The sequence below is a fragment of the Pseudorca crassidens genome, chromosome 10 (genome assembly GCF_039906515.1).
Source record: "Pseudorca crassidens isolate mPseCra1 chromosome 10, mPseCra1.hap1, whole genome shotgun sequence".
Lineage (NCBI taxonomy): Eukaryota > Metazoa > Chordata > Mammalia > Artiodactyla > Delphinidae > Pseudorca > Pseudorca crassidens.
The window spans coordinates 2,557,298-2,570,290 of record NC_090305.1 but is presented as its reverse complement, the minus strand read 5'-3'; the positions used below and the strand labels follow the sequence as shown (position 1 = coordinate 2,570,290).

Genomic DNA, 12,993 nt, shown 5'->3' with positions numbered 1-12,993 from the left:
CCTCAATTCTCTGATGTATCAAAGAAGAATTAGTGATTTTCAGTTTGTTTAGACTTTTTCTTGTAAGAATGGAAGTGACAATGTAAAACCATTTTACATGTCAGCCCAGAAACCACAGAAGTGTGCTTGTTGATTTTTCAAAAGATCCTGCTATGATATTGATTGGAATTTGTGCTGAATCTGTAGTTCAGTTTAGAAAGAATTAACATGTTAACAATATTGAGTCTTTTGATCCATGGACATTGTATACATCTCCATTTATTTAGATATTTAAAAATTTCTCTGAGCAGCATTTTCTAGTTTTCAGTATATAGGTCTTAACACATATTTTGTTAAATTTATCCTTACATGTTTCACATTTCTTGGTGCCATGGTATCTGTTCAATGTCAATTGTCATTTGTTTACTGCTTTATATAGAATATAAATAATTTTTGTATATTGACTGTGTATCTCACAACTTTGTTAAACTCGTTATTTCTAGTGGTTTTTGTGCAGATCTGTTAGGATTTCTTATATATACATATACATATATTTTTTTGCGGTACGTGGTCCTCTCACTGCCGTGGCCTGTCCCGTTGCAGAGCACAGGCTCCGGACGCGCAGACTCAGTGGCCATGGTTCACGGGCCCAGCCGCTCCGCGGCATGTGGGATCTTCCCAGACCGGGGCACGAACCCGTGTCCCCTGCATCGGCAGGCGGACTCTCAACCACTGCGCCATCAGGGAAGCCCAGGATTTCTTATATATTAATCACTTGTTTGCAAATAAAGACACTTTAACGTCTTCCTTTCCAAGTCATATGATTTCTTAAAATTAATAGATGTTATTTTCCCTTAGCTTTGTTTTTTTCCTTTTCTTTTGGCTGCATGGCATGCATGATCTTAGTTCACTGACCGGGGATCAAACCCACGCCCCTGCAGTGGAAGCATGGCGTCTTAACCATTGGACCACCAGGGAAATCCAATAGATGTTAATTTTTAGAACAGTTTTAAATTTACAGAAAAATTGAATAGGCAGTACAAAGGGTTTCTATATTCTTCTCCTACCTCCACCCCTGCAATGTCTGCTGTTAACATCTTGCATTAGTGTGGTACATTTGTTATAATTAATAAATCAATATCGATACATTATGATTAACTGAGGTCCATAGTTCAATTAAGGCTCACTCTTTAAAATACACTTTTGTTTGTGGCTGCACCACAAATCGTGTGGGGTCTTAGCCCCCCAACCAGGGATTGAATCCATGCCCCCTGCACTGGACGTCTTAACCACTGGACCACCAGGGAAGTCCCAAGATTCACTATTTGCATCTTACAGTTCTATGGGTTTTGACAAATGTATAATATAATGTCATGTATCCACTATTACAGTATCATACAGAATAGTTTCATTGCCCTAAAAGTCTCCCGTGCTCCACCCATTCATCCCTCCTTTCCTCCCCCTGAATCCCTGACAACCACTGATCTTTTTACTGTTTCCATAATTTTGTCTTTTCTGAATATCATATACCTGGAATCATACCGTATGCAGTCTTTTCAGATTTGCTTCTTTTGTTTAGCAATATGTATTTACATTTCCTATGTGTCTTTTTAGGGGGAGGGGGTGCTTGATAATTCATTTATTTTTGTTGCTGAATAAAATTCCTTTGTCTGAATATACCACAGTTTATCCATTCACTTATTGAGCTAGGCTTCCTCATTAGGAGAAGAGTGATATTGCCAAGTGTGGCCTAAGGGAAGAAAGTAGCAGTGCAGCATGAAAGCTCAGTGTGTCCTCAGGACTAGAAGAAAGATAAGACACCAACAACGGATTCAGAATTCTAGAATACATATTGCTTTTATCTGATGCAGGTCTATCTTTAATATTATATTTTCCAAGCCATGAATAGCAGGGATTCCCTAGGCTAACTGGAAAATTATTATATATTTCTTTTCTTTATTCCCCACATTTGTGGAGTCCCTACTGTGTTTTAAGCACTATTCTAGGCATTGGGGAAATGATGGTGAACTCAGGATGTATAAGGCCCTCGCTCTTGCATTCTTGTAGGTAGGAAACATATAATAGTAAGTGCAGTGAAAAAATAAAGCAGAATGACAGGGTAGAAGAAAACTACTTAGGGGATGGTCATCAAAGCTTCTCTGAGGAAGTGACATTTGAACTGAGACTTGAATAATATGAAAGGGGAGCCATTGGGGGAAGAGTGTTCCAAACACCAGCAAGTGTGAAGACCCTGAGATAGGAATACATTTGATGTGTTCAAAATACAGGAAGGAGGCCCACGTTCCCACTGAAAACCATTTACCCCATTTTATGATGCGATCACAATGCTAGGGGGTGAACTTCTACAATATGCTGGTTTTGAGCGTTTAATTCTTCTATAAGACCTTTGTAAGCAATTGGTCAAATTGGACTTCCCTCGTGGTGCAGTGGTTAAGAATCCGATTGCTAATGAAGGGGACACGGGTTCGAGCTCTGGTCTGGGAAGATCCCACATGCCGCTGGGCAACTAAGCCCATGTGCCACAACTACTGAGCCTGCGCTTTAGAGCCCACAAGCCACAACTACTGAGCCCATGTGCCACAACTACTGAAGCCCGCGCGCCTAGAGCCTGCGTTCCACAACGAGAAAAGCCACTGCAATGAGAAGTCTGCGCACCGTGACGGAGAGCAGACCCCGCTCGCGGCAACTAGAGAAAGCCCGCGTGCAGCAACGAAGACCCAACACAGCCAAAAATAAATAAATAAAATAAACAAATTTATTTTTAAAAAAGAAATTGGTCAAATGGACTAACCTGCTATTCATATGTTCTTTTAACGGCTCCAATTACTAAACTTAAAGTTAGGTGGCATCGCATTCTCCAGACTTTCCTCCTCTCTGGGTCTTTGGGGTGCTTCCTCTTTATCCTCCCCTATGGCTTAGTCTTGAGTCTCGTTTCTTCTCACCCTGCTATCTGCTTAAGTGAGCTCATCCATTTCCATTATTTGTCAGTTATGGACTGGCTACTTGACAGATTTACTTGGATATCTCTCAGAAATCTCCCCCCACCTGCCTCAACTGGCTCCTTGGTCTTCCTTACCTCAATATATGAGATACCTCCATTCAAACCAGTCTACATCTAGTCCATCATCAAGTTCTATTAATTTTACCTTAAAACATCTATGAAATTCTCTGTGTTCTTTCTAATTCTGTTGTCACCACCGTAGTCCAAGCTTCCATCTTGTTGGAACTCCTGCAGTTGCCTCCTTTATTTCTCTATGATTTCTCCACTCTTGCCTTTGCTGTGCTCCAAACCATCTTCTAACCAGAAACTGGAGTAAGCTTTTAAAAGCGTGAATTAGGTTCTCATTGCTTTCCTGCTCCAAACCATTCAATAGTACTGTGGTTCTTTGAATGAAATCAAACTCCTTCAATGGCCTGTAAAGCCTTGATAATTTAGGCTCTATTTTCCAGTCTCATCTCTGAGCCTCACTGGCCTTATGTTAATCCTAAGGCATGCCGTGCTCTTTCTTATCTTAAGGCTTAGGGTTTTTGCTATTTCTTCTGCCTGGATTTCTCCTTTCTCACTCTTCACCTAGACTACTACAGCTTATCCTTCAGGTGTTGGCTTAAATGTCAATTCCATAGAGGGCTCTTCTCCAAATGACATTAAAGTGGTGCAGCCACTCTGGAAAACAGTATGGAGTTTCCTCGAAAAGCTAAAAATAGAACTACCGTGATTCACATGATTCAGCATTTCACTCCAGGTTATTTATCTGAAGAAAGCAAAAACACTAATTCAAAAAGATACATGCACCCCAATGCTCATAGCAGCATGATTTACAATTGCAGAGATATGGAAGCAACCTAAGTGTCCATCAACAGACAAATGGATAAAGAAGATTTGGTACATATATACAATGGAATATTACTCAGCCATAAAAAATAATGAAATTCTGTCGTTTGCAAAAACATGGATGGACCTAGAGAGTATTACGCTTAGTGAAATAAGTCAGACAAAGACAAATATTCTATATCATCACTTATATGTGGAATCTAAAAAATAAAACAAACAAATGTATGTAGCAAAAACAGAAACAGACTCACAGATATAAGAACAAACTAGTGGTTACCAGTGGGGAGAGGAAAGGGAGGAGGGGCAAGTTAGGAGCAGGGGATTAAGAGAAAAAATACTACATATAAAATAGACAAGCAACAAGGATGTATTATACAGAACAGGGAATATAGCCATTGTTTTATAATAACTTTAAATGGGGTATGATCTATAAAAATATTGAATCACTGTGTTTTACAACTGAAACTAAAATTAATAATGTAAATCAATTATACTTCAATTTTAAGAAAGGAAGCAAAGGTGCTTGAAACATATTTTTAGATTATGATTTTATTTTGTAAATTTTATGATTTTATTTATTTATTGTGAATAAATTGGCTACATGATGCAATTTTATAATTTTAAATAAACATAATATATGCCAGTCTGTATACCATAAAGATTATATTGGAAGGTGTTTAGTCTTAAAACTAAATAAATAATTTATCATAGGATTCTTATAAAATCTAACTCCTAGTACATATCAGAGATTCAGTGGATAAAACTTTCAGTTCAATTCCACAAATATTCATCGGGTACCTCTTATGTACTAGTTGCATCGTACTAGAAACTCATCTATCATTTAAAGCTGGGTACACCTGAAATAATTTAGTTATGACAAAGTGACACTGCAGTTACTGGCTGGGGATTTTTGTGTGTCTGTGGACATCTTCCATGAGGGGGCAGCAAAGGACCATTCTCATTTTGTTCTTATGTATGAAGTCTTAGACCTTACACATTGAAAACTGAAATATCAGGAATCTTCCAAGAGTAAGGGAAAACAGAGGGCATGGTTATAGCTTCACTTTGTTTCTAGGTTATCTTCTATATGGTCTCATGTGGTTTTTATACTGCAGAGTGGATTATCACACGCGGCCTGTGGTTTCAGTGACAGCTTTGTAATTGAATGCTGGCCGTGGGGTCAGCCCCTGGGGTCTGAATGCTGGAAGCGTGGCTTCCCAGCTGTGTGGCCTGCAGAGACTACTTCACCTTTCCGAGCCTGTTTCCCCATCTAATAAAACAAGGGGGTGGGTAGAATGGCAATGCCTCCTTCGCATGGTTTTAATAAACACAAGAGAATTTCTATATCCTGGAGAGGCTGAGAACAATTAAAAGATAGAGCTAGAGAAGACTAACCCAATAGCCTACTGTCTTGGCAGTACCTGTTAAGGGTCTGAAAAAGGAACGTATAGGCCATTACAGAGGTAGCTATATTTTTAAATTAATGAACATAATATTTATGTAACTTGTAAAGCCAATTAAATGCATGTGAATATTATGTTAAAATCTTTCACTATCGCAAATGGCTTATCTTTTTTTTTTTCTGGCCGCTCCATGAAACTTGCAGGGATCTTAGTTCCCTGATCAGGGATCAAACCTGGGCCCCAGCAGTGAAATTCCTCAAATGGCCTATCTTAATTTGGTAACTCCAGTTTTTTATCTTCTACGTAAGTAAATAAAATAAGATTTGAGGCACCGAGCTTGTTTCATCCTCACTTAATTCTCACAAATTTATTGTAATAATTATGTTTCTTCTTATTTCTGACATTTTTAACGGCTTTCATTTGTTAAGATTTCCTGATTATTTCTTTTTTCTCCTTTGCCTGTAAAACTTCATTGATGATGGTTTTGTTTTTTTATCTCTTGTGTTTAAATTTTTACTAGCTGTATTTGAAATATCTTTCTATCAATGTTGAGAATTAATCAGTATCTAACCTCCAACTTTCAAATAAAAGACATTTAGCCTGATTTCTTTTTCCATTTCTCCCTTGTGACATGCCTATATTTTGAGAAATAATCTAAAGTTTTAATCTGAGAATATTATTATTTTGGTTGTTTCATTTTGTGTCTTTTCAAATGGACCTCAAATGGTGCACAGAAATAGATGAATAATAATTTCTGGTTCATGACATGTTCTTACTACTGATCCATGCAAGGTCCTCATTTATTTTTTCCTTATTTTTAATATTGATTAAGCATCCATGAAGTTGCCATCCAATTCAACAGCCAGAGCCTTGATATTAACCTACAACTAGCTCTGTAGTACACGCCCCTCTTGTTCTGGGTCTCCCTGCATTTGAGGTATCCATCATTCCCTTGTCTTTTTGCCCGTTAGTCCTTTGCTTTACATGGCTTTATCTATATATTTCCTTAAAATATTATCTAATACACTTGTTTTTAACTAAAAAAAAATTATATCCATACTATATGGAATTTTTCAAAATTATATGGAGTCTTCTGACACCATCCCACTATATGTATATACCAGAGCTTGTTTTCCATTCTTCTATTGATAGACAGTTAGGTTGTCTCAAGGTTTTTCCTACTTTTTATTGTACTTAAGCAATAACTTCTTTGGGGCTTAAACCAAAGGGTAGAATTTCTGTTAATGTTTAGCTCAACAAATAGCACCGAGCACTTTCCAAAGTGGTTGTATGCAATAGACCGAACGTTTGCGTCCCCCTGAAATTCATATGTTGAGATCCTAACCTCCAGTGTGACGGTCTTAGGAGGTGGGGCCGTTAAGAGGTGATTAGGTCCTCTTTTGTGTGGAATTTGTGTCCTTGTCGAAGGGATTCTAGAGCGCTCTCTTGTCTCTCTGCCTTGTGAGGATACACTCGCCTTCTGCAACCTGGAAGAGGGTTCTCGCCAGAAGTCGGGCATGCTGACACCCTGATCTTAGGGTCCCCAGCCTCCAGAACCAGAAGAAATAAATTTCCATTGTTGATAGCCACCCAGTCTATGGTATTCTGCTACAGCAGCCTGAACAGACTAAGATGTACCAATTTAGAGTCCCATGGAATGGATATGAGCCTAATCAGCCTCTTCTCTAACACTTCTCTATTTCTTCCTCTTTTTTTTTAAGATTTTTTTGATGTGGACTGTTTTTAAGGTCTTTATTGCATTTGTTACAATATTGCTTCTGTTTTATGTTTTTTGGCCCCCGAGGCATGTGGGATCTTACCTCCCAGAGGAGGGATTGAACCCACACCCCCTGCACTGAAGTCTTAACCCTTGGACTGCCAGGGAAGTCCCAGGACTTCTCAGTTCAAAGGAAGATGGGAGACTTGGTGCCCTGCGTCGCCCAGCAGCACCTCTGCTTCCAGCGTGTCAGCATCCTGGAAGCCGGTTGTTTTCAGCTTCTCCGCCTGCCTTTATGGTGCTCCTCAGAGGTGGCAGCGATTTCACCTCTTCTGTTTATTTGCGTACTTTCAGGGCCTCGAAGGGTACATAAAAATGGTTAGTTCTTTCAACCATCATAACCATAAAAAGGTCATAACTATAAAACAAGTTACAGTCTATAACTAAAAAAACTAACCCTCCAAATTATAGTCTATTTTAATTTTATAGTGATATTAAGAATACATTACAATTGCAATTTTAAAGAGGTTTGCAGATTAAGAACTCTTTTGTTGTAACTTCTATGTTTGATAAATGAGGGGTTTTTTTGTTTGTTTTTGCGGTACGCGGGCCTCTCACTGTTGTGGCCTCTCCCGTTGCGGAGCACAGGCTCTGGACGCGCAGGCTCAGTGGCCATGGCTCACGGGCCCAGCCACTCCGCGGCATGTGGGATCTTCCCGGACCGGGGCACGAACCCGTGTCCCCTGCATCGGCAGGCGGACTCTCAACCACTGCACCACCAGGGAGCCCCCAAATGAGGTTTTTTAAATAGCCAGTGGTTTCTGGATTTTGATTACTTGTACAAAAATGATTATGCAAACTGGTGGTCACAGAGTTTCTCCCCAGGGATCTCCACTCGTGTGTTTACCAGCACATTGAACATACCAGAAGTTGTCAAGCTCTGTTGTCTCAAACTCAGTTTAAATTTGGCTGTCGATTTGAAATTTAGAGACAGAACTTTTCATTCGATTACTCTCAATGCTGTAATCCATACTTCAAACAAACTGGATCTAGCATATCTTTCTTTGCCTTCAGGCTTTCCAAAGGGGAAAAGTACACGGAAGAGCCATTAACCATTACAGATGGCCACTTCAGTTATGATGGTTATTTCTTTGTATTCTAAAACATCTGTTTATTTTATATTTGTAAGGTGGTAAAATCAGTTGATTCAACTAGCTCTCTCAAGAACAGGAAGTAATAAAATAAGAAGAAAAGATGCTTTTCCTCTGATCATTTTTGTGTTCTTTGTGGCTCATGGAATAGATCTGTTGCCTTCCTTTGTATCTGCCACGTACGCTGGGCAGGAAAGAAAAAGTAGGGGGAGGGAGGGAGAGAGAGGGAGGGAGAAATGAACTCTCCATTTTCTGCACTTTTCTGAGCAGCTTTTTTGTTTTTATTTGTGTAATTGCGTCTCAGCGCTGCCACCAGCCCCACCCCATTCCAAGGAAGTCCTGAAACAGATATGAAGCTCATCTCCAAATGCATTGACTATAAGTAGTTACTTATTTCCTTTTGCTTTTCAAAAATATGAGTCAGCATTGGATAAGTAGGAAAACTACCTTCTTTTCATTGGAAAGAAAGAAAGAGAGGGTCTGTGTGGTCAGGATCTATTTCTTCACAGGGGAAAAGGTCTGAATTAATAATAGTGGTTACTGTGTCCTAGGCACTGTTCAAAGTGATTTATGTACATTTAGTCCTCAAAACGGTCTAGGAAGTGGGTATTATTATTGCCCTCATTTTATAGTTGAGAGCCGACTGCCCATGGCCACATGGTTGGTGACTAGCAGAGCTGCAGGTTTCATGCTCTGATCCAATGTGCTCTTATCAAAGGCACCACCTAAGGTTAGTCCACAAAATACAGATCATGAGGTAGCCTCAGAGCTTCCCAGATGTCAAAGAAAAAAGGAAGCCAGGTTATTTGCAAGACTTCCGGCTATGATAAACGCAAAGCAATTGCTCAGAGGAAGCGCAGCTTTCCCAGGTAGTGGGGCCTGGGAAAGAGTTCTTCTTTGGATATTTATGAAGTTGATGCCATAGGATGTTGTGAACAAGATTTGTTGTAACACTCCCACAGCAATAGTGTGAGGCTTTTTTTTTGTCATGACAAATCAAGGAGGAACCACTATCTTATGATTCTGATGTGTGACTCTTCCGTCGTGTGGCATGATCCGAGGAGGTATGACACACTGATTAGGTGAACAGATGGATCCCACGTCTTCTGAGCAACCCTCCAGAAATGTGTGTTTCGAGGCTAAACTTTTGATAAACATAGAATAGCAAAGAATTTGATTTTATCCTTTCCTTCAGGAACCTAGAATGGATATATTATGTTGTCAAGGTACATCCTTGGATTTTAACCAACCCAGCAGAGAGTAGGATTAATATGTTTCCAAGTCTGCCCGACCTCAACACAGAGGATGTGATCTTCTAAGGATACTTTTTGCTATAAAATCCCATGATTCTATGGAAGTGAAATAAAGCTTCAGGTAAATAGAATTCCAGTTTTCAGATCCTAGAGTCTTAATCAATTGATTTAAGAGTACAGTGCTAGGGCTTCCCTGGTGGCGCAGTGGTTGAGAGTCCGCCTGCCGATGCAGGGGACACGGGTTCGTGCCCCGGTCCGGGAAGATCCCACATGCCGCAGAGCAGCTGTGCTGTGAGCCATGGCCGCTGAGCCTGCGCGTCCGGAGCCTGTTGCTCCGCAACGGGAGAGGCCACAACAGTGAGAGGCCCGCGTACCCCCCCAAAAAACCCCCAAAAAAACAAAAAAAAAAAAAAAAAAGGAAAAAAGAGTACAGTGCTATATTTCTAATATAGTGTTATATTTCTAATACCGTGTTATTCTTTTTTTTTTAATTGAAGTATAGTTGATTTACAATGTTGTGTTAGTTTCGGGTGTACAGCAAAGTGATTCAGTTATTTATATATATATATATAAATTCTTTTTCAGATTCTTTTCCATTATAGGTTATCACAAGATATTTTAAATTTTTAATTAATTTATTTATTTAGTTTTGGTTGTGTTGGATCTTCGTTGCCGCATGCCGGCTTTCTCTAGTTGCGGCGAGCGGGGGCTACTCTTCGTTGCGGTGTGCGGGCTTCTCACTGCGGTGGCTTCTCTCGTTGTGGAGCACAGGCTCTAGGCGCGTGGGCTTCAGTAGTTGTAGCACGAGGGCTCAGTAGTTGTGGCTCGCGGGCTCTAGAGCGCAGGCTCAGTAGTTGTGGTGCTCGGGCTTAGTTGCTCCGTGGCACGTGGGATCTTCCCGGACCAGGGCTTGAACCCATGTCCGCTGCATTGGCAGGTGGATTCTTAACCACTGCACCACCAGCGAAACCCTATCACAAGATATTGACCATAGTTCCCTGTGCTATACAGTAGGTCCTTGTTGTTTATTTTATGTATAAGACGGTGTCATTCTTGGTAATAGTAAAAGGAAGAAATAGGGAGAACAATTGTAGATTGCAGCTTTCTTTGGTTGGATCAGAGCTTCTTCACTCATACATACTCTGCCTTTCCACTTTTCTTTACCAATCATTATAACTTTCAAAATAGTGTAATTTTATATTCTAAGCATACTATTTTAACTTGTATTTATTTTTATCATAGGACATTTACAAAATAAGAATAAGCATGAAGAAAAAAATCACCCACAGTCCTACTTGAGTCTATAAATCTTTTTGGTCCTGTCTGTCCATCCCCACAACACGCATGCCCACTTACATGAAGGGTCAGAACACGCTCACTGTGTGTAACCTTCCTTATTCATGTAGTAAGGCATCATGGCATGGCTCTCAATGTCATGAAATATTGATGTGTGGAGTGGCTGCAGAGGACAGTGTTATGTAGACTGCTCAGGAATGATGCTCTACTGGTACTTACCTCACAGCAGGGACAGCCATACTGGTTGTTAAAATATGAAAAGACCTCCTTACTGGTGGGTAAGGGGTGCTTCCCTGAGTCCTCAGTGTGGCTTCCCACTGAATCTCTCCAGCAGCGAGAGGGCAAATGGATGGCCCATTAGGGGCCTCCTGGGTCCTGCTCTGGTGCTCGGCCAGCCCGATTTCTGAATAGTAAATGCCCACACCAGTGGTTTTGGGTATCCTTGAATGTATCATGATGTACCCTATTGTTGGTAATATTTAATCTGTTTTTAGGAAAGTATTTTTCCCTTAAATATATATTTTTAAAGTCTTCTGACAGATTTCATTGAAATGTTATGATATCTTGAGGAATCCATGGGTTTTCATGGGAAATGGGTGTCTAAAATTATCACAATTATTATTATTACAATTAATGTAATAATATATAACTGATTGGAACAGAGGTTTGGGCATATAAAAATCCAATTTACACACAGAGTATACCTGAGCCTAGACTTTATTTCCTTCTCTATAGAGCAGAAACCACGACATCTGAGTGGAATTCATTGTTTTTACGTTACTTTAAATTCACACCTTCAATGCATTTCTCTTTGGAGTATGATTTTTTTTTTTTTTTTTTTTTTTGCGTTACGCGGGCCTCTCACTGTTGTGGCCTCTCCCGCCGCGGAGCACAGGCTCTGGACGCGCAGGCCCAGCGGCCATGGCCCACGGGCCCAGCCGCTCCGCGGCATATGGGATCCTCCCAGACCGGGGCACGAACCCGCGCCCCCTGCATCGGCAGGCGGACTCCCAACCACCGCGCCACCAGGGAAGCCCCTGGAGTATGATTTTTTTTACTGTGATAATATATTACACTTCAGCGTCCTCCAATACTGTTCTAGCTTATTCTTCTTTATTTTCTTTCCTCACTTATTCATTCTTAACACACTCATACATATTTTTTTCAGATACCTTTTATATTTTCCCAGTCTTGATTAGAATTTCACATTTCATATTATTTGGTTAATTTTTTATAATCTGACCTCTGCATTTGTCCTCATACTGATAACAGTAAGTTACCAGCTTTTATCTGTTTTAAATAAGCAACTTTGTTATCAGGCTTATTTTAAAAAAGAAAGAAACTTGCAAATTTTTATTTACCCAAATCTTCAGAATGTGTTTTTGATTTTTTTGTTTTTGTTTTTTAAGCCATTTATGAAATGGCTATAACTTTTCATGGCAAATTTCCAAGTTGTCTCTTTTTGACCCTAGGAGGAGAATTTTTCTTTAATTCTCAGATGATGAGACCTGTTTGAGGTCAGCCCACACCTGCTCCTGCAATGACATTCTTTTCCTTGATTAATTAATTTAGGTAAGGGGAAGGCAAGTCCCTGCCCATTGGCCTTACTGTGAAAGACGTTGCAAGATTTTTGTCTTGTCTTCATCTCCATTTCTGTCACCCTCATCTAAGCCACTGAAGTGTCTCACCTGGTCTCTGCTTCTATTCCTTCTTCCCCGAAGCAGCAGAGTGATGTTTCAGAACATTAATCAGAGCAAAAATCCATCAGTGTTTTCTCCTTGTGCATCAAATAAAATTCATTCTGCTCACCATGGTCTGTAAGCCCCTATGCGTTCGGCCCTCCCTAAAGTTCCCCTTGAGCTCTTTAAGCTCCAGGCACACCTTCTTTTCCTCTATTTTAACTCTCTGAGCTTTTTCCGGGTGTCGTTCCTCTGCTGAGACCGCTTTTCCTCTTCCTCTGGACGTGTTCACTCTTCCTGGCTTCTCAGTCTTGGCTGCAAGGTCATGTTTTCAATATTTCTCGGTCTCAAGTAGCCTCTCACGCTAACTCACCACTTTTATTTCCTTCTCACGATTTAAGACTATGTGCCGTTGTCCCTTCTACTTTATTCAATAATTGTTCGCTAAGTGAGATGTAAGTTCTATCAGACTCGGGACCCTGTCTGTTTTGTCGGCAGTTGTTTGCCCAGCACAGACAGTGTTTACCGTACGATAGACGTATGACAAATACGTGTTGGTAGTCCATGCTCTAGCCTCCTTGGCAAAAGAGGGTTTATTACCTTTATATGAATTTGTCCAAGGTTTAGTTGTTTCCAGTTAAGTTTATACCAAGAGGGATCCA

The 12,993-nt window shown here is 40.2% G+C and overlaps 1 long non-coding RNA gene across 14 annotated transcripts in view; it reads left to right on the top strand.

Annotated features, from left to right (window-relative positions):
• The window catches only part of LOC137231505 (uncharacterized), a 79,064-nt gene that overhangs the window by 20,836 nt on the left and 45,235 nt on the right, over positions 1 to 12,993 (top strand). For 5 of the 14 annotated variants that reach the window (XR_010946605.1, XR_010946608.1, XR_010946604.1 and 2 more), the window contains one exon: positions 583 to 783. The exons of 8 other annotated variants lie outside the window; for them this stretch is intronic. This is a non-coding gene — a long non-coding RNA (uncharacterized lncRNA). Of the gene's footprint in view, positions 1 to 582; positions 784 to 6,956; positions 8,290 to 12,993 lie in introns of those variants that run through there. One more of the 14 variants, XR_010946611.1, reaches the window with a different exon arrangement.